At 47.9% G+C, this 21302-nt stretch overlaps 1 protein-coding gene across 1 annotated transcript in view; it reads left to right on the forward strand.

Annotated features, from left to right (window-relative positions):
* Nucleotides 1-14748: 14748 nt before the first annotated feature.
* Nucleotides 14749-21302, forward strand: part of PTAFR (platelet activating factor receptor) — a 29846-nt gene continuing 23292 nt past the window's right edge. Inside the window, exon 1 of the mRNA XM_003828082.4 lies at nucleotides 14749-14884. The gene's annotated coding sequence lies outside the window, so the exon portion shown is untranslated. The remainder of the gene's footprint in view (nucleotides 14885-21302) is intronic.

Below are 21302 nucleotides of genomic sequence, written 5' to 3' on the forward strand. Positions count from 1 at the left end.
GAGTTAGACTCATGACAGTTACATTTCATACCAATGTCATAGCTTTCTAGGTCTATGAAGAGTGCCCAGGCTCTGTGGGCTTTCCCAGGCCCTCCCCTGCCCAGGCAAAGCCAGCGGCCTCATCTAGGGCTTCTTCCAACTTAAGTCCTCTGCTGCCCTAAACCTCTAGGGACCTCCCTGCCTTTGAATTTCCTGGTCTGGATTGTTCTCCCTGTCAGGCCTCCCCCGCGAGGCCTGGCCACATCTCTGAGTCTTCCTCTCAGGATACAGTGCATGCCACGGTGACCTTTCTTACAAGATAGGGAGCGGAGCAGGTCTTGCTTTGCTCCCGAGCTGAAGAGGGAGGGCCAGCAGGACTCAGCCCTGAGCAAGGAAGGGAAAGGGTGAGGGAGAGGAAGAGGAAGAGGAGAAGAGAGAGGAGAATGATAGCGGCCAGGCGTCCTTTACTGGCCTAATCCCATTGTGAGGATGGCAGTGCTTCACAGATGAAGACTCTGAGGCTCAGGGAGGCCCAGGGACTTGTCCAAGGTGACACCATTGTGAAGTGGCAGAGGTGAGATTTAAACTCCCTAAGTTTGAGGAAGGCTGTGAGAGAGAGGGAGAGAGAGCCCAAGAGAAAAGCTGAGGTTGTGGTGAGGAGGAAGAGAAGATTCAGGGCTGTCCATCCTCAGGAGTCTCCCTGGGAACTTGCTGCCTAAGTTACTTTTGGGCTCTCAGAGACCTCTGGTTTTAGAGCAGTCCCCTTCCTCCCGTGACTCTTTTTCTATTCTGTTCTTTTGCACTATTGTCTATTCTTGATATTGTCTATACCACCCCTTCTTAACTACTACGACTTAATGGCAAGCCTGATAGATGATGTGGCATATTCCTGGACTTCTCACTTCCTCATTCTCTAGATTCTCTTTGCCAATCTCAGGCTTATGTATTTATCTTATAGAATACAAGATAAATATAAGCTGTAGAATAATATTACAAAACAGTTGTGTATCCACTGTACTGTTAAATATTACAGATGTAATAGAAGCCTCCTGTGTACCCACACTCATTCCACCCCCTCTTTCCCAGAGGTAATCATATCCTGAATTTGTCTTTATATGTGGATGCATGTGTATTGCATTCTCCAGCATAATAATGTGTTAATGTGCTAAGAAATGTTATCTGGCCAGGCATGGTGGCTCACGCCTGTAATCCCAGCACTCTGAGGCCCAGGCAGGCAGATCATCTGAGGTTGGGAGTTTGAGACCAGCGTGACCAACATGGAGAAACCCCGTCTCTACTAAAAATACAAAATTAGCCAGGCGTGGTGGCACATGACCATAATCCTAGCTACTTGGGAGGCCGAGGCAGGAGAATCGCTTGAACCTGGGAGGTGGAGGTTGCGGTGAGCCAAGATTGCACCACTGCACTCCAGCCTGGGCAACGAACAAGAGCAAAACTCCATCTCAAAAAAAATAAATGTTATCTGGCCAGGCATGGTGGCTCATGCCTGTAATCCCAGCACTTTGGGAGACTAAGGCAGGCAGATCACTTGATTCCAGGATTTAGAGACCAGCCTGACCAACATGGTGAAACCCTGTCTCTACAAAATATACAAAAGTTAGCTGGACACAGTGGTGTGCACCTGTAGTCTCTGCTACTCGGGAGGCTGAGGTGGGAGGACGCCTTGAGCCCAGGAGGTGGAGGTTGCAGTGAGCCAAGATCATGCCACTGCACTCCAGCCTGGAGTGCATGAGCTTGTCTCAAAAAGCATAATTTATCCTCGGCAACATGCTTTTTTAGTATCGCATTATGTTTATTTATATTTATTTATTTATTTAAAGACGGAATCTCACTCTGTTGCCCAGGTTGGAGTGCAGGGGCACCATCTCGGCTCACTGCAACCTCCACCTCCTGGGTTCAAGCGATTCTCCTGCCTCAGCCTCATGAGTAGCTGGGACTACAGGCGCGCGCCACCATGCCCGGCTAATTTTTGTATTAAAAAGTAGAGATGGGGTTTTACCATATTGAACAGGCTGGTCTCGAACTCCTGACCTCGTGATCTGCCCGCCTCCGTCTCCCAAAGTGCTGAGATTACAGGCATGAGCAACCATGCCCGGCCGCATTATGTTTATTATCTTTGTTATTATATGCAGCTCTTTTCATTTTAACATATGTACAGGATCGCACTGAAGAATCATACAAATGTCTGTTTCCTTATTTCTGTGTTTAATATTTTTGGTAAATACCTAGGAAGAATGTGCACATTTTCAACTTTATTGTACAATTATTATTTTTTATTATTTTATTTTTCTTTTAATTGGCACAACATCTGGCAAGCATTGATTATGAAATTAACTTCCAAAATAGTAGTGGCAATTGCACTGTCTTTTGGCAGGGTAATGAGAGTTTCCATCGCTCTGTATCCTCTCCAGTACTTGGAACTGCCAGACTTGAATTTCTTCTATTCAGGTGGGTGGTGATTGTTTTAACTTAGGCTCCTGATTTCCTGAAATGTTGACTATATTTTTATATTTCTCGGTCATTTGGGCTTTTCCTTCTGTGAATTGCCTATTCCTTTCTTGACTCATTTTTCTATTGGGTTTTTCTTTTGTTGACTTATAAAATTTATATTATGCAATGCCTGAAAATTCTTTGTTATATATGTTGCAAATATCTTCTGATTTGTGACTCTTCATCAGTTTTTGGTTTTTGTTTTTTTTTAGATGGAGTTTCACTCTTGTTGCCCAGGCTGGAGTGCAGTGGTGCGATCTCCCGGGTTCCTCCACCTCTAGGATTCAAGGGATTCTCCTGCCTCAGCCTGCTGAATAGCTGGGATTATAGGGGCCTGTCACCCAGCTAATTTTTTGTATTTTTAGTAGAGACGGGGTTTCACCACGTTGGCCGTGCTGGTCTCGAATTCCTGACCTCAGGTGATCCTCCTGCCTTGGCCTCCCAAAGTGCTAGGATACAGGCATGAGCCACTGTACCCAGCCTGTTTGTTTGTTTTTTGAGACAGAGTCCCCCTCTGTCACCCAGGCTGGCGTGCAGTGGCAAGATCTTGGCTCAGTGCAACCTCTGCCTCTTGGGCTCAAGTGATTCTCATGCCTCAGCCTCCTAAGTAGCTGGGATTACAGGCGTGCACCATCACACCAGGCTAGTTTTTGTATTTTTAGTAGAGACAGCGTCTTGATATGTTGCCCAAGCTGGTCTCGAACTCCTGGGTTCAAGCGATCTGCCAGCTTCATCCTCCCAAAGTGCTGGGGTTACAGGTGTGAGCCACTGCTCCCAGCCATTTTTGTATTTTCAGTAGAGATGAGGTCTTGCTATGTTGCCCAGGCTGGTTTTGAACTGCTGGGCTCAATTGATCCGCCTGCCTCAGCCTCCCAAAGCGCTGGGGTTACAGGTGTGAGCCACTGCTCCCGGCCATTTTTGTATTTTCAGTAGAGATGAGGTCTTGCTATGTTGCCCAGGCTGGTTTTGAACCCTGGGCTCAATTGATCGGCCTGCCTCAGCCTCCCAAAGTGCTGGGATTACAGGTGTGAGCCACTGCACCTGGCTTTCATCAGTTTTACAGTGTCTTTTAATGTACAGTTTTCACATTTCTATGGTCAAATTTATCCAGCTTTTCTTTATTATGTGTAATTTCCATGTCTTAATTTAAGAAGTTTTCTTGGCTGGGCATGGTGCCTCACGCCCGTAATCCCAGCTCTTTGGGAGACTGAGGTGGACAGATCGCTTGAGGCCAGGAGTTTGAGAACAGCTTGGGCAACATGGCGAAACCCCACCTTTACAAAAAATACACGGTGCCTCTATTCCTAGCTACTCGGGAGGCTCAAGTGGGAGGATGGCTTGAGCCCAGAGACAGAGGTTGCAGTGAGCCGAGACTGCACCACTTCACTCCAGCTTGGGTGATGAGCGAGACTCTGTCTTAAAAAAAATTTTTTTTTTCTCTCACCCCTAGATCATAAACATATTCAACTCTATTTTCTTCCAAAATTTTGCATATTTTGCTTTTCGTGGGTTGTTATTCCATTTGGAATTTAATTGTGGATATGATGTGAGAGATCTAATTTTATTATTTTTTTCCTTAATGGATAGCTAATAACTTGCACTATTAGTGGCTATTAGTAGCTAATATCTACTCTTATTGATCTGTAATGGCAACTCTGTCATATGTGTCAAGTTTCCATAGATGAGCTCTCTATTTATGGGGGTCTCTGTTTTGTTCCTTTGCTCTGTTTATTCCTCCTCACTTCAGTGAGTAGCCCTTTTCTCATCAGTAAACGGAGGATAGTGTGGGTGGAAGAATACCACAGGGAAAAGAGCATGGGTTTTGGAATCACTATGATAATATCACTCTTGAGGGCCGGACGAGGTGGCTCACGCCTGTAATCCCAGAACTTTGGGAGGCCGAGGCGGGCAGATCACTTGAACTCAGGAGTTCAAGACCAGCCTGGGCAACATAGTGAGACCCCCGTTGGTATAAAAGAAAAAAATACCACTCTGTCTTGATTGATTGATTGATTGATTGATTGACATGGAGTCTCCCTCTGTTACCCAGGCTGGAGTGCAATGGCACGATCTCGGCTCACTGCAATCTCTGTCTCCCGGGTTCAGGCGATCCTACTGCCTCAGCCTCTGCAGAAACAAGGATTACAGGTGTGTGCCACCACCCCGGGTTAATTTTTGTATTTTTATTAGAGATAGGTTTTCACCATGTTGCCCAGGCTGATCTTGAACTCCCGACCTCAGGCGACCCGCCTGCCTCAGCCTACCAAAAATGCTGGGATTACAGGTGTGTGCCACTACGCCCAGCACCACTCTGTCTTAATACTGTGACTTTAAAGTAAGACTTGACATGTGATATGAAAAGTCTTTTCAGGTATCCTTGTTGTTCATATATATGCCCTTGTTCTTCAAAAATTTCTCAGCTACTCTTGGCGCTTTGCTTTTTCATTTCGAATTTTAGGATTAGCCTATAAATTTTCTGGGAAAACTACTGGGATTTTGATTGTACTGGTTCTGAATTTATAGATTAAATTGGAAAGAATTTGTATTTTGATTATATTGACAGTCTCATGCATGAATATAGTACATCTACCCATTTATTTAATTCTTGTTTTTTTTTTTAAATAACTTTTGTAATTTCCTTCATGAAGATCTTGCACATTTTGGGGCCGGGCACAGTGGCTCACGCCTGTAATCCCAGCACTTTGGGAGGCCGAGGAAGGCGGATCACCTGAGGTCAGGAGTTCGAGACCAGCCTGACCAACATGGTGAAACCCTGTCTCTACTAAACAAAACAAAACAAAAAATTAGCCGAGCATGTGGTGTGCACCTGTAATCCCAGCTACTGGGGAGGCTGGGGAGGGAGAATTGCTTGAACCCAGGAGGCGGAGGTTGCAGTGAGCTGAGATGGCGCCACCGCACTCCAGCATGGGTGACAGGATAAGACTCCATCTCAAAGATCTTGCATATCTTTGGCCAAAAGAAGAAAAAACAAACAAAAAAAAGCCAAAATAGTTTTCTTGCTGTTATAAGTTGTGTCTTCTTAATAATGTCATTTTCTATTTAATTGCTTGTTTATAGGAGCATGATTGCTTTTACATGTTGGTTTTATATCCAGAAATCTTGTTTAGGTGCTGTTTTGGTTCTAATAATTTTTCTATGGAATTGCTGCAATTTTCCTATGTAAATAGTCATACTGTCTGCGAAGATGACAGTTTTGCTTTTCCTTCCCAATCTTCGTAACCTTTTTTTCCTTTGGTCTGATAGTCTTTACAACAGAATAAGGTTGTGATTATTCCTATATGATTATTCCCATTTGCAAATTAGAAAACAGGCTTGAAGAGGTAATTTGGCTTTTTCAAGTTCACACAGAAAGCAGATGGCATCAAGATTTGAACTCAAGTCTCTTTGATTCTAAAACCCATGCCCTTTTCCCTATGGTATTCTTTCACCCCCATTATCCTCCATTTGCTGATGAGAAAAGCGATACTCACAGCAAGGAAATGTCCACAACACTCTTGGCAAAGGACAAGTTTTGAGAGCAGAAAGAACTGAACAACCCCTTTATAATAGTTGTGCAGGACTGCCCTAGTTTAGTGTATCTGGATCCTAATTCCAGCTCTGTTACCTACCAGCTATGTTACTTGGATAAATCACTTCCTCTCTCTAATGTCATTCATTCATTCAATAAGCTTTATCCAGCACCTGCAATGTGCCAGGCAATGTTCCAGATCTTGGCAATAAACTCAAGGAGATTACAGTTTAGCTGGGGAGAAGATAATGAGCAAAGTAAATAAATAAATAAAATACATGTTGTATTAGATGTGATACGTGCTGTGGAGAAAAGGAAAGCAGGATGAGAGCCTGGGAATGTGGGGGGATGGCTGCAACTTATTAGGGTGGTCAGGAAAGGCCCCACTGAGAAAGTGGCTTTTGAGGAAAGACCTAACTTTGAGTGTCTGAGGAAGGGTGGTCCAGGCAGAGAGAACAACAGGTGCAAAAGGGTGAGGTGAGGCCGGGCATGGTGGCTTACGCCTGTAATCCCGGCACTTTGAAAGGCCGAGGTGGGTGGATCACTTGAGGTCATGAGTTCAAGACCAGCCTGGCCAACATGGTGAAACCCCATCTCTACTAAAAATACAAAAATTAGCTAGGTGTGGTGGCGCACGCCTGTAATGCCAGCTACTTGAGAGGCTGAGGAAGGAGAATTGCTGGAACTCAGGAAGAGGAGGTTGCAGTGAGCTGAGATTGCACTACTGAACTCCAGCCTGGGCAACAGAGGGAGACTCTGTCTCAAAAACAAACAAAAAAACAAAAGGAAAAACAAAAGGGTGAGGTGAGAGTGTGTTGAGGAAGGGCAGGAAGACCAGAACGACTACAGTGGAGGGAGCGAGATGTAGGAGATGAGGTGAGGTCTTACAGGGTCTTGAGGGTGCTTTAAAGGACTTTGACTTCTCCTGTAAGTGAGATGGAAGGCCCTGGGGGGCTTTGAGCAGAGGAGTGATGTGATGTGACTGATGTTTAATAGTTCAACCGCGTTGCTGTATTAAGAACAGACTAGGCCGGGTACGGTGGCTCACACCTGTAATCCCAGCACTTTGGGAGGCCAAGGTGGGCGGATCACGTGAGGTCAGATGTTCAAGACCAGCCTGGCCAACATGGTGAAAACCCGTCTCTACTAAAAATACAAAAATCAGTTGGGCGTGGTGGCGCACACCTGTAATTGTAGCTACTTGGGAGGCTGATGCAGGAGAATTGCTTGAACCTGGGAGGCGGAGGTTGGAGTGAGCTGAGATCGCGCTACTGCACTCCAGCCTGGGTGACAGAATGAGACTCCAGCTCAAAAAAAAAAAAAAAAAAAAAAAAAAACAGACTAATGGGGACGTGAGTATGGAAGCAGGGAGACGAGGGAGGAGGCTGCAATCCAGCGGGGAGGTGGAGGGACTTGGACCAGGGCTATAGCAGTGGAGGTGGTGAGAAGTGGCAAGATTTTGGATCTATCATCTATCTATCTATCCATCCATCATTTAAAGTTTTTTTTTGTTTTTTTGTTTTTTTGTTTTTTGAGACGGAGTCTTGCTCTGTTGCCCAGGCTGGAGTGGAGTGCAGTGGGGTGATCTTGGCTCACTGCAACCTCCGCCTCCTGGGTTCAAGTGATTCTCCTGCCTCTGCCTCTTGAGTAGCTGGGATTAACAGGCATGTGCCACCATGCCCGGCTAATTTTTGTATTTTTAGTAGAGACGGGGTTTCACTAGAGGGCAAAAGAGCCTCTGGTTGAGAACCACTGATACAGTAAAATTCCTACCTATTACACACACACATATTTTGAAGAGAAGATATCACTCTGTTACCCAGGCTGGAGTGGCAGTGGTGTAGTCATGGCTCACTGCACCCTCAACCTGCTGGGCTCAAGTGATCCTCCCACCTTAGCTTCCTGAGTAGCTAGGACTACAGGCGTGCACTGCCATGTCCAGCTAATTTTTTCTGTATTTCTTGTAGAGATGTGGTTTTATAGGCGTGAGACACTGTGCCCAGCCTTACTTATAATATTTAATTTATTCTTTTAATTACTTATATACTTAAATATTGTGGGCAATAGCTCGTTATTTTATAAATATTTCTTTTTTGCACTCAAATTTCATGAAACAAATGTATAAGCATCTTTTACGCCAGCATCTTCATTGTTGTTGGAGCCCCTTTTCTGTCATTTAACAGAGCTTTCTAGGCTGCATACTTTTCACTTCCGTCTCCATTGAATGAGATACAGCACTTAACATCCCAATAAGATGCTATCACAGGAAAATTACATCCCAAGACACAATTATCCACTACATAACATTGGGACAGTTTTCTTTTTCACTGCTGTTCTGATCTCAAAAGCTCAACAAGTATTGCTTTAAAAAACAAACACAAAATTGAATTTCTTTAAAAAACAAACAGCAAAAAACCCTTTCTTAATTATAAAAAATTGAAAACCACCGGGCCTGGTGGCTCGCGCCTGTAATCCCAGCACTTTGGGAGGCTGAGGTGGGTGGATCACTTGAGGTCAGGAGTTCGAGACTAGCCTGGCCAACATGGTGAAACCCCATCTCTACTAAAAATACAAAAATTAGCCAGAGATGGTGGCAGGTGCCTGTAATCCCAGCTACTTGGGACATTGAGGCAGGAGACTCACTTGAAAGCGGGAGGTGGAGGTTGCAGGGAGCCGAGATCGTGCCGTTGCGCTCCAGCCTGGGTGACAAAAGTGAGACTCCGTCTCAAAAAGAACAGAAAACATGTGCAACAGTACATTTAAAGGTATAATGGATCCTCATGTACCCTTAGCCAGCTTCAACAATTATCAGCACACTTTTTTTTTTTTTAAGAGTCAGGGTCTCACTCTGCCATGTAGGCTGGAGTGCAGTGGCATGATCATGGCTCACTGCAGCGAATTTTAAAAAGTTTTTGTAAAGATGGAGTCTGGCTATGTTGTCCAGGCTGGTCTCAAACTCCTGTCCTCAAGTGAGGACCACCTGGACCTCCCAAAGTGCTGGGATTATAGGTATAAGCCACCATGCCTGGCAATCCTCAATTTCCCTCTCTCCCTCCCTTCCTTCCTTTTCTCTCTCTCTTTCTTTCTCTTTTTGACAGAGTCTCACTCTGTCACCCAGACTGCAGTGCAGTGGTGCAATCTTGGCTCACTGAAATCTCTGCCTCCCAGGTTCAAGCGATTCTCCTGCCTCACCCTCCTGAGTAGTTGGAATTACAGGCATGTGCCACTATGCCAAGCTAATTTTAGTATTTTTAGTACAGACGGGGTTTCACCATGTTGGCCAGGCTGGTCTCGAACTCCTGACTTCAAGTGATCCACCCACCTCGGCCTCCCAAAGTGCTGGGATTACAGGCATGAGCCACTGCGCCTGGCCCAATTTCTTTCTTTTTTTTCCCTTTTGTTTGAATCAGGATCCGAGAAGATTCATGTAGCAATTGGTTGCTGTATCTCTTAATTCTCTTTATTTAAGTAGTTAATTTATTTAGAGGTGAGTTCTCACTGTGTTGCCCAGGCTGGTCTCAAACTCCTGTGTCAAGTGATCCTCTCACTTCGGCCTCTCAAGGCGCTGGGATTATAGGCATGAGCTCCTATGCTCGACCTCTTAATTATCTTTTAATCAATAGTTTCTCCCTATATCTTTTTTTCTTGTTTAGAATTTATTTATTTATTTATTTTTATTTTTTTTGAGATGGAGTTTTGCTCTTGTTGCCCAGGCTGGAGTGCAATGGTGCAATCTCGGCTCACCGCAACCTCTGCCTCCCAGGTTCAAGCAATTCTCCTGCCTCAGCCTCCCGAGTAGCTGAGATTACAGGCATGCACCACTATGCCTGGCAATTTTGTATTTTTAATAGAGACGGGGTTTCTCCATGTTGAGGTTGGTCTTGAACTCCTGACCTCAGGTGATCCACCCGCCTCAGCCTCCCAAAGTACTGGGATTACAGGCGTGAGCCACCGCGCCCGGCTAGAATTTATTTATTGAAGAAAGCAGGTTGTGTGTTCCGTATGTTTCTTATCATGTGCGTTTGTTGAGTGCATCCCTATGATCTGTTTCCTTCTGTAACAGGAGTAAACTAGTGATTAAACTTGCTGATTCTGTTTCGGTTTCCTTGGCAAGACTGTTTTATAGGTGGTGTTGTGAATTGTACGTGCTCAAACACAACTTCATAGAAAAGTTTTCAAACATACACAAAAAGAGAAGGAAGAGTACAAGAAATCCTTGTGGTAGTTTCCTGTGGCTGCTATAAGAAGTTACCACAAACTTAGTGGTTTCAAATAACACACGACCGGGCGTGGTGCTCACACCTGTAATCCCAGCACTTTGGAAGGCGGAGGAGGGCGGATTGCTTGAGGTCAGGGATTTGAGATCAGCCTGGACAACACAGTGAGACTGAGATCGCGCCACTGCACTCCAACTTGGGAGACAGAGTGAGACTCCATCTCAAAAAAATAAATAAATAAAAATCAATCAATCAATAAAATAAATATTTTGCCACATTTTCTATTTCTCCCCTCTCTCCCTTCATTCCTCTTCCTTTCTTTTTTCTTCATACTCTGTATCCATCCTTCTTTATTTCTTCTCTTTTTCTTTACTTTCTCTCTCCTTCCTTTCTTCTTATTTTGCTGTAATATTTTAAAGCAAATTCCACATATATGGACATTTTGTTTATAACTGCAACACCATTATCTCTTAATGCTATTATCAATAATTCCTTAGAATTATCTAAAATCCTGTCCATATACCAGTTTCTGTGATTTTCTCAGGTATGTCTGTCCTGGATATCTTCTGCTTTCTCCTCCAGACCCACTGTGGGATTGGTGATGCATGCCCAGAGTACACTCCACCCTTCTTCACCCACCTCTTGCCCCGGAGGCTGCCCTGTGTGGACCACATTAATGGTTCCTTTGTTTCTGGTTGGGCTCAGCCAACTGGCGGTGCCGATAAGATAAGAGGTCAGAGGATGGGAGAAGAGAAAGGTTTGACTATTTATTTCCTGGTTCCCTCCCTGCCTGTTGCAGGCTCAGCTGCAACTTCTTTTTTTTATATATATATATTTTGAGACAGAGTCTTGCTCTGTCGCCCAGGGTGGAGAGCAGTGGCTTGATCTTGGCTCACTGCAACCTCTGCCTCCCGGGTTCAGGCAATTCTCCTGCCTCAGCCTCCCGGGTAGCTGGGATTACAGGCGTGAGCCACCATGTCCATCCTCTTAAATGTCTTTTAATCTGGAACAATCTCCTCCCTGTTTCTTTTGTGCTTTTATTTCATTTTATTTTTAACTTTTGTTTTGTTTTGTAGAGACAGGGTCTCCCTGTTTTGCCCAGGTTGGTCTCAAACTCCTGGGCTCAAGGGATCCTTCCGCCTCAGCTTCCCAAAGTGTTGGGATTACAGGCATGAGCCACTGAGCCTGGCCCTCTGTTTGTTTTTGTGTTCAAGCGGTTGATTTCTGGAGAGAACTGGCTCCATTGTCCAGTAGAATGTTCTATATTTTGGAATTGGTTGATTGCTTCCTTATGAGGTCCTTTAATTTATTCCTCTGTCCCCTGTATTTTCTGAAAACTGAGGTTAGACCTAAAGACTTGATTAGATTCAAATTTGGACATATTTTCTTTTTTTTTTTTTTTCCACCCAGGCTGGAGTGCAGTGGCACCATCTTGGCTCACTGCAACCTCCGCCTCCTGGGTTCAAGCAATTCTCATGCCTCAACCTCCCAAGCCGCTGGGATTACCAGCGGTAATCAGCAGGTGTGTGCCACCATGCCTGACTCTTTTTTTAATTATTATTATTTTTAGTAGAGACACGGTTTCACCATATTGGCCAGGCTGGTCTTGAATTCCTGACCTCAAGTGATCTGCCCGCCTCATCATCCCAAAGTGCTGGGATTACAGGCGTGAGTCACTGTGCCCGGCCAAATTTGGAAATATTTTCAAGTGGAGCCAACATAATTTGCTAACAGAATGGATGTGGGGTGTGAGAGAAAGAGTTGAACTCAGTTTCCTCATTTGTAAAATATTGATAGTAATATCTACCTACCTACCCTGCTTATTGATAATCTCAAAAGAGGTGCTGATCTGCAGTTGCCACATGCGCGCATGGAAGGGACTATACTGGAAGGCAGGCCGAGCCAACAGTCCCGGACCTTGAGCCAGGCGTCCTGGAGACTCTGGGCAATGGAGGCTGGTTGATCCCGGAGGTCCCTCCCAGGCTTGCTGTCCCTCCTGGAGGGTGGTGGCTGGAGGAGGGCTGAGGTGAAACTGTTTTGGAACCAAGGATTTGGGCTGGGGAGCAGAGTTGAGGCCTTGCCTTTTAGGTGAGCAGTTTGCATGAAGGCTAAGTTCATGTACAGACCATGTCCTCATATTTCAGGGCACTCGAGGCTCAAAAAGCCTGTAAGGGAGACAAGAAGAAATGATCAAACTGAGCCTGTTTCTTTTCTTTTTTTTTTTGTTTTAAATATAAAGATGGGGTCTCACTATATTGCCCAGGCTGGTCTCGAACTCCTGGGCTCAAGCAATCCTCCTGCCTTGGTCTCCCAAAGTGCTTGGCCTGAGCCTGTTTCAGTGTCCCTGGCAGGACATGGGGTTTGGGAGAATGCGTGTGGTGCGTGAGCGTGGAGCAGTATGGACGCATGAACTCGAGGAAGGAGATGAGCCTGGCAGGTGTGAGTGAGGGGAGACTGGGCATGAGTGTGCAGGTGAGTGGAGGAACACAGTGTGAGTGGGCATCTTCGCATGAGAGTAGGCGCTGAGTGTATGCGAGTGTGCAAGTGTTATGTGGTCTGAGTGTGTCTGCCTGTGTGTGATGGGGGGCTGGAGGTGGAGGAGGGGGCAGATGCTTGGCTCTAGTTCTACATGACTGAGGCAAATGTTAAAAGTGGTTTGTCCTGGCCAGGCGCGGTGGGTCATGCCTGTAATCCCGGCACTCTGGGAGGCTGAGGTGGGCAGATCATTGGAGGTCAGGAGTTCAAAACCAGCCTGGCTAACATGGTGAAACCCCGTCTCTACTAAAAAGACAAAAATTAGCCGGGCGTGGCAGTGCTTGCCTGTAATCCCAGCTACTCCAGAGGCTGAGGCAGGAGAATCCCTTGAAAGTGGGAGGCAGAGGTTGCAGTGAGCTGAGATTGCGTCACTGCACTCCAGCCTGGGAGACAGAGTGAGACTCTGTCTCAAAAAAAAAAAAAAAGAAAAAAAAAAGAAAAAAAAGTGTTTTGTCCTTTGAGAGCCATTTTTGGCTTTGATAAGGGACATTAGGAGGAGGAGCCTGGCCCAGATACCCAGAGTGGAGCTGAGACTGGATGCCGATGCAGGCCCCCGACTCTCCTTATACCTGCCTTGCTGTGGGACCCTGGTCCTGTCAGGACCTCAGTTTCCCTCTCTGTGTAGGAGGTTGTTGGGTCGGCGATGTATCTGAGGGACTTGCTTCTTTAGACAGGGTCCACCCCAGTGCCTGGTGCCTGGGGGTGCTCAGATGGTGCTTGTTGGTTGGTTGAAGGAATGAGTGGGTAAATGGACTGGAAACTGAGGCAGATACTCTGGCTCACCTCTCACTTATGCACACGGGATGCCCCCACCAGCTCACTTTCACACATACCCCCACACCTACACTCACACATTCATGTGCGTTCACCATCGATTGTCCACCCCTCTTCACCTGCACGCTCCCATGAACTCACACGCTGCCAACCCACGCCAGCCTGGGTGAAAAAAAAAAAGAAGAAAGTATGTCCAAATTTGAATCTAATCAAGCCTTTAGGTCTAACCTGTTTTCAGAAAATACAGGAGACAGAGGAATAGATTAAAGGACCTCACAAGGAAGCCATCAACCAAGTCCAGAATATAGAACATTCTACTGGACAATGGAGCCAGTTCTCTCCAGAAATAAACCGCATGAACAAAAAAACAAACACAGGGCCAGGCTCAGTGGCTCATGCCTGTAATCCCAACACTTTGGGAAGCTGAGGCGGAAGGATCCCTTGAGCCCAGGAGTTTGAGACCAACCTGGGCAAAACAGGGAGACCCTATCTCTACAAAACACGGTCTCAGGGAGCTTCCACCTCCACCCCCACAGATCTGTTCCCATGGGGTTTCTGGGCTCAATGTTTCTTGGTCTCCAGGGAGGCCCTGCCCTGTCATGCCGCTGACCACAGTGGCTCTTCCGAGCTCCTCTCTTCTCCCTCCACTTTATATCCCAGCGGGCATTCTCTTTCCTCCACTCCCTTTCTTTTATTTTCTCTCTCACCCCCATCCAGAGACGCACAGACCCAAATGTGCACAGGCACATGCTCGCTGTCTGTGTCTTGTCATCTCGTCTTTTGTCTTGGATCTTACCTTGTCTTTGTCCCTGAATCTCCTTGTTCCTCTCATCTCTCCCGGTGTTTACATCTGTCTTTTTCCCTGAGCCTCGCTCCCTCCATCCATTCCTCCGCCCTCTCATTTTTTTTCCCGACTCCCTCCTGCCTCCTCCCTCTCTCCTTTGATTTTCCTGGTCCCTCATCTCTCCTCCCTCCTCTTTCTCACTCTCATGCTCCCTTTTTCGCTCTCTTGAGTACATGCACTTGCTTTCTCTCTCTTGCTTTTCCTCTTTCTCACCTTAGCTCCTGGCCTCGGGCGCTGTCTACACCCCACCCCATCCCTCGCTCTTTGAGAAGCCTCTGTGCAGTGCCCAGGTCCTGGCGGCCCAGCTTGGAAGTTCCTGTGGTACCCCTTGAGAGGCCCTAGGGCCACAGCATTTCCTCCCAGGGGTGACTTGGTAGTGATACGCTCTGTTTCTTCACTTCTGCAATTGCCAGACAGCATAGAGGCTGAGGCTGGGGCCAGGACCCAGACAGAGACACACGGTCACTGCAGCTGAAGCCGCTGCCCCTGCTACAGGTAAGGGGGAATCCTGGCCCCTGCTGGGCAAGGGGGAGGCATATAAAAATGTCCTCAGGAGGCAAACCAAGGTCATGCCCCCAGGCTGCACCTAAGCAGATGGGTGCTTCTATTTCTTTTCTTTTCTTTTCTTTTTTTTTGAGACAGGGTCTCTCACTCTGTTGTCCAGGCAGAAGTGCAGTGGCGCGATCATGGCTCGCTGCAGCCTGGACCTGCCAGGCTCAGGTGATCCTCCCACTTCAGCCTCCCGAGTATCTGGGACTAGAGGCATGCTCTACCATGCCTGCCTAATTTTTGTATTTTTTGTGGAGACGAGGTCTTGCCTTGTTGCCCAGACTGGTCTCCAACTCCTGGGCTCAAGCAATCAGCCTGCCTCGGCCTCCCAAAGTGCTGGGATTGCAGGCTTGAGTCACTGTGCTCGGCTGCTTCTGTTTTTAAGGGATTTTTCTGGCACCTTTCTCAGGCCCAGAGTCTCATGTTTAGAAATAACTTCTAGTGTCCAAACATTCCTGGAGAACCCAACACCCAAGTTTGGCTTTTCTGAGGCTGGGGCAGTGCTGACCCCAGAGATCCCACTGGGAGGTGGTGATGGTGGTGATGGTGGCAGTGCTGACCCCAGAGACCCTACTGGGAGGTGGTGATGGTGGTGATGGGGGCAGCTTGGATCTCAGGGAGCCAAATGACATCTACTTGACTAGCTGTGTGGTCTTGGCCAAGTTACGCTCCATCTCTGTGCAGTTTTCTAAATTGTCAAATAATGATAATCCCATCTCCCCCACAGAATTGTCGGGTCATATAAAGGATCTGGTACAGGGCGGGGTACTTAGGAACTCACTAAATGCTAGGTTTGCGGGGTGGGGAAGGGGGTGCTGAAAATAACCAGGTTCTTATACACAGGGCCAAGCCCACAAACAATGCCCCTATCAGGTCCCAGGTGCTGGGGACAGGGCCCAGGCTGGCACCCACCGTCCTCTGCTTGCAGGAGGTCCAGACATGGGGCTGTGCACTCACTCACTTGTGAAATATGACAGAACCAGCAGGCTCTCTCCCCACACCTCTGGCTGCTCTCCTTTAGCTCTGACTGAATACCCAGCTGTGTTCCAGGTGTTTGGGGTGGTGTGTGTGTTGGGGGAGGCGGTAGGGGTGGGAGGTGTGTTGGGGAGTGCTAGAGAAGCAAAAGAGACACCACTATCTTTAGGTGCTGACAAACCGCCGGAGAAAGAGGTCAGCCCCTTAGATGACTGGGTCCTGGGCCTGAGGTGGGCATCCGGGGTTTCGATCTCAGCTCCTGCTGACAAGCCGGGGCCTTGAGTTGTTCGGAAGTTCCACTTTCCTCCTTTGCAGATTGCAGGTTAAAATACTGACCTCTGTGGGCTGGGCACAGTGTCTCACATCTGTAATCCCAGCACTTTAGGAGGCCGAGGCGGGCAGATCACGAGGTCAAGAGATGGAGACCATTCCTGGCGAACATGGTGAAACCCCATCTCTACTAAAAATACAAAAATTAACTGGGCGTGGTGGCGGGTGCTACTCGGGAGCTGAGGCAGGAGAATTGCTTGAACCTGGGAGGCGGAGGTTGCAGTGAGCTGAGATGGCGCCATTGCACTCCAGCCTGGGCAACAGAGCGAGACTCCGTCTCAAAACAAAACAAAACAAAACAAAACAAACCACTGACCTGTGAGTTTGCAGGGAGGATGAAGTAAGAGTTGGGATGGGGAAGTGCTTTGTCAATTGGAAAATGCTGCGCAAAGGGGACCGATGAATTCCCTCTAATGCTGACTCTGAGATTCCTGCTGTAAACGCCTTAGGGATGAGGAAACTGTTTTGTTCACTGTTGTATCCTTTATCCTTAGCACAGGGTTTGCAACATAGCATATGCTTAGAATATGCACAGGACAGATGAATGATGAAGCGGTTTTTGCAGTTGGAAGGGAACGGACGGTGAGCCAGAGGCCCAGTATCTGGTCCCAGCTCTGCCCCTGACACTGTGTTCACCTTGGGAAAATCCTTTCTCATCTCTGGGCCTCAGTTTCCCCATCTGGTCATTGAAAGAGTAAGGAATTCACAGTTTATGCTATCAGTGACAAAATGTGCCTACAGGACTGAGTTTTCTCTGACTGGTGGTGGGAAGCAGGTATGAGGAGAGGCTGGGATCTTATTGTCATTTTACAGGGAGCAGAGATTCCCCACTTCCCACCCCAGGCCTGTGAAGGAGGCCTTGTTGAAGAGGACGGCATTCTCTTTCTTGGTGGCATCCCCCACTTTCCTGTTCTGATCCCCTAGATGGGTGGAGGCTTGGACCTCAGAGAGGGCAACAGTGGAGCAGGAGCCAGCAGCACCCCTTGATGGGCCTAGGGGTGTGTGTCTGGGTCGGGAGCAGAGCCAGCTCCCAAAGGGCAAGTGCTGGGACCCTGCTGCAGCCCCCTCTCTGACCACCCCCTCTTGGGCTCCTTGACAGCATGATGAGAGCGGGGAGAAGCCTCTGGTGTGTCTTTGTGTGTGCATGTGTGTCTGTGGTTATGTGGGGTGGACAGGGAGCTGGCTCTGGCTATGTCTACATGTATCTGGAATGATGGGCCGGGAGCATATCCAGGCTGCATGTGGCCTGCTCCAGCCAGACAGCTCCCCTCCCAGGAGCAGATGGCCAGCAAAGCCAGCTGAGAGGCTGATATGCCTCTGTGTGTCTTCGGCCGAGGGGAATCACAGCCAGATTCTGTGTGTGTATTTGTTTGTGTGTTTGTGTGTGAGAGAGAGACAGAATATGCAGGGGGAGGATCACCACTCAGCCACCCCTCCCCACCCCCTTGGTTCTGTAGGAGGGAGATCTTCAGGGCCTGGGTTTGGAGTTGAGCTTGGCTGGCTAATGGGAGAAGCATGTCAAAACCAAATTTGTGCATACCCCGCCCCCCCTCCTCTTTTTTTTTTCTTTTGAGACAAAGTCTTGCTCTGTCACGCAGGCTGGAATGCAGTGGCGTGATCACACCTCACTGCAGCCTCGATCTCCTGGGCTCAAGCAGTCCTCCCACCTCAGTCTCTCGAGTAGCTGATACTATAGGTGCACACCATCTTGCCTGATTAATTTTTGTGTTTTTGTTTTTGTTTTGTTTTGTTTGTTTGTTTTTTGTAGAGGTGGGGTTTGACATGATGCCCAGGCTAGTCTTGAACTCCCGTGCTCAAGCAATCCGCCTGCCTCGGCCTCCCAAAGTGCTGGGATTACAGATGTGAGCCACCATGCCTGGCCTACACCCCCCGCACACCCCCCCTTTTTTTTTTTAAGAGACACAGTCTTGCTCTGTCACCCAGGCTGAAGAGCAGTGGCATGATCGTGACTCACTGCAGCCTTGAACTCCTGGTCTCAAGCTATCCTCCAGCTTTAGCCACCCAAGTAGCCAGGACTGCAGGCGCATGCCACCATGCCTGGCTAATTTAAAAAACTTTTTTTTTTTTTTTTTTTTGTGGCAACGGGGTCTTGCTATGTTTCCCAGGCTGGTCTTGAACTTCTGGCCTCAAGCCATCTCCTGCCTTGGCTTCCCAAAGTGCTGGGATTACAGGCGTGAGCCACTGCACCCAGCCTGCACTACCTTTCACAGTTCATAAAGTCCATTTCAATGTACCAAGTGCTTTACTGTTTACCCAAAACTGTCACCACCAATAATCTCACTTCCTTTTTTTTTTTACAACAATGCTTTGAGATAAGCGAGGCACAGGCACCGCATTTTGCAGATAAAAACCCCAAGGCTCAGAGCTGGAATGAGGCTCAGTCAAGATATGTGGGTGAGTGGCACAGCTGAGGCCAGAGCCCACATCCCCTGGCTTTGGTTCCTATGCTTTCTCTCCGGCTAACCCCGGTTGCTTCTAGGAGAGAATGTGTAGCTGGCTTAGTGCATGGCCAGTTCGGTTGCTTCTTTATTCACTTATTCAACAAACATTTTCTGAGGACAGCAGGGAAGGGAGTTCACAGTTATTGAGTAAATTGCTTCACTCAGCTCTCACAACCACCCTGTGAGGAAGGTTTTATTACCATCATTTTGCAGATGAAGAAAAGGAGGCTGGGAGAGCCAAGGATCACGCAGCAAGGAAGAAACAGACCCAGGTGCAGACTCAGGTCTGTGTGACGCCAGGGCCTGTGCCCAGCCCTGCTTTTTTCCCTGGACGGGGTCCTGGACTGGCCACGAGGACACCAGCAGGACTCAGGAACTCCCAGGCTGGGAAGATGTCAGCGTGATTCCTGGTATAACAGAGGCATGGCTGTGTGCGGTGGCTCATGCCTGTAATCCCAGCACTTTGGGATGTTGAGGTGGGTGGATCACCTGAGATCAGGAGTTTGAGACCAGCCTGGCCAACATGGTGAAAACCTGTCTCTACTAAAAATATAAAAATTAGCCAGGCATGGTGGCATGCGCTTGTAATCCCAGCTACTTGGAAGGCTGACACATGAGGATCGCTTGAACCTGGGAGGCGGAGGTTGCAGTAAGCTGAGATTGCGTCATTGCACTCCAGCCTAGGTGATAGAGTGAGACTCAGTCTCAACCCCCCCACCCCCGCAACACACACACAAAAACCAGAGGCATAACAGAGGCATGATGTGCCCAGTGCTGGGGCAGCCCAGAGGAGATGGTTCCTCCCTCCCTCTTCCTGGCCCTGTCCTGGAAGCAAAATTGGATAGGGTAACTCACAAACAGATGCCACCTGGGTATCTGGGAGCCAGGAGGAGAGACCCAGGCCAGACTTGGGGTTTCCTAGGCCAACTGAGCAGAGGCTGAGTCTCCTCAATGTAATATACATATCTGGGGCCAGGGTGAGGTCCCCAGTGAGAAGGAACACTGGGTAACTCTGACTGGTACCCAGATCATCTTCATCCCTCGTGCCCTAGACCCTGTCCGTAACCTCTCCCAGACATGGTGCTTCATTCATCAGCCAATAAATGTGCATGGTCCCTTGCGCTGGGAATTGTAGGGAGCCTGGCACAGAATTCCCCAGAGGTCAGGATTTCTGCTCCCTTAATTCGTCCCTTCTGCATCTTGGAGAAATGGTATTGAAACCACTCTGTGAGAGGTAACATTAGAGGGTGTGGTCGGCACGGCCAGGTCAGGGCACAAATATCAAGCAACAGGGCATGTCAGAACAGGAAGTAACTCATGTATTGAGTACCTTCTATATGCCTAGCACTGTAGAGGTTGTCTGTCTTCAACATCAGGGCTATCCTGTGAGGTCAAGTTTTTTTTTTTTTTTTTGAGATGGAGTCTCGGTCTGTCACCCAGGCTGGAGTGCAGTGGCACAATCTCAGCTCACTGAAACTTCCCCCTCCCGGGTTCAAGTGGTTCTTCTGCCTCAGCCTCCCATGTAGCTGGGATTACAGATGTGCGCCACCACACCCAGCTAATTTTTGTATTTTTAGTAGATATGGGGTTTCGTCATGTTGGCCAGGCCAGTCTTGAACTCCTGACCTCAGGTGATCTGCCTGCCTCGGCCTCCCAGAGTGCTGGGATTACAGGTGTGAGCCACCCCACCCAGCCTAATTTGTATTAATTATTTATTTATTATTTTTATTTATTTATTTTTTGAGACGGAATCTCGCTGTTGCCCAGGCTGGAGTGCAGTGGCACAATCTTGGCTCACTGCAGACTCTGCACCCCGGGTTCACGCCATTCTCCTGCCTCAGCCTCCCGAGTAGCTGGGACTACAGGCGCCCACCACCTTGCCCAGCTAATTTTTTGTATTTTTAGTAGAGACAGGGTTTTACCGTGTTAGCCAGGATGGTCTCGATCTCCTGATCTTGTGATCCGCCCGCCTTAGCCTCCCAAAGTGCTGGGATTACAGGCGTGAGCCACCGCGCCGGGCCCTTATTTTTATTTTTAAGAGATAGGGTCTTGCTCTGTTGCCCAGGCTGGAGTGCAGTGGTATGATCATAGCTCACTGTAATGGACCCAAGTGATCCTGCAGCCTCAGCCTCCATAGTAGCTAGGACTGCAGGCATGTGCCACCATGCCTGGCTAATTTTTTTTTTAATTTTTAATTTTGTAGAGACAAAATTTGGTTATGTTGCTCAGGCTGGTCTTAAACTCCTGACCTCAAGCAATTCTCTTACCTCAGCCTCTCAAAGTGCTGGCATTATAGATGTGGGCCACCTTTCCAGCCTCAATGTTGATGCTATTCCCATTTTATAGATGAGGAAAGTGGGACTGGCCCCAGCGAATCTAAGAGCTGGGAGTGGCTAGAGCTGGGGTGTGAGAGTTTGGAAGCGAAGAGTGAGGGACACTGTGACTGTGTGTGTACAGAGGCTCACCTGTCTATTTAGTCAGTATTTCTCATGTGTTTGCTATGTAGGAGGCCCTGTGATGGGTATTGGTGATATGCCAGAAGCCTTGGCCCTTGGGAATTCCTAGTCCAAAAGGAGAGAGAAATCAACAGCTATGAT

Source organism: Pan paniscus, chromosome 1 (genome assembly GCF_029289425.2).
Source record: "Pan paniscus chromosome 1, NHGRI_mPanPan1-v2.0_pri, whole genome shotgun sequence".
Classification (NCBI taxonomy): domain Eukaryota; kingdom Metazoa; phylum Chordata; class Mammalia; order Primates; family Hominidae; genus Pan; species Pan paniscus.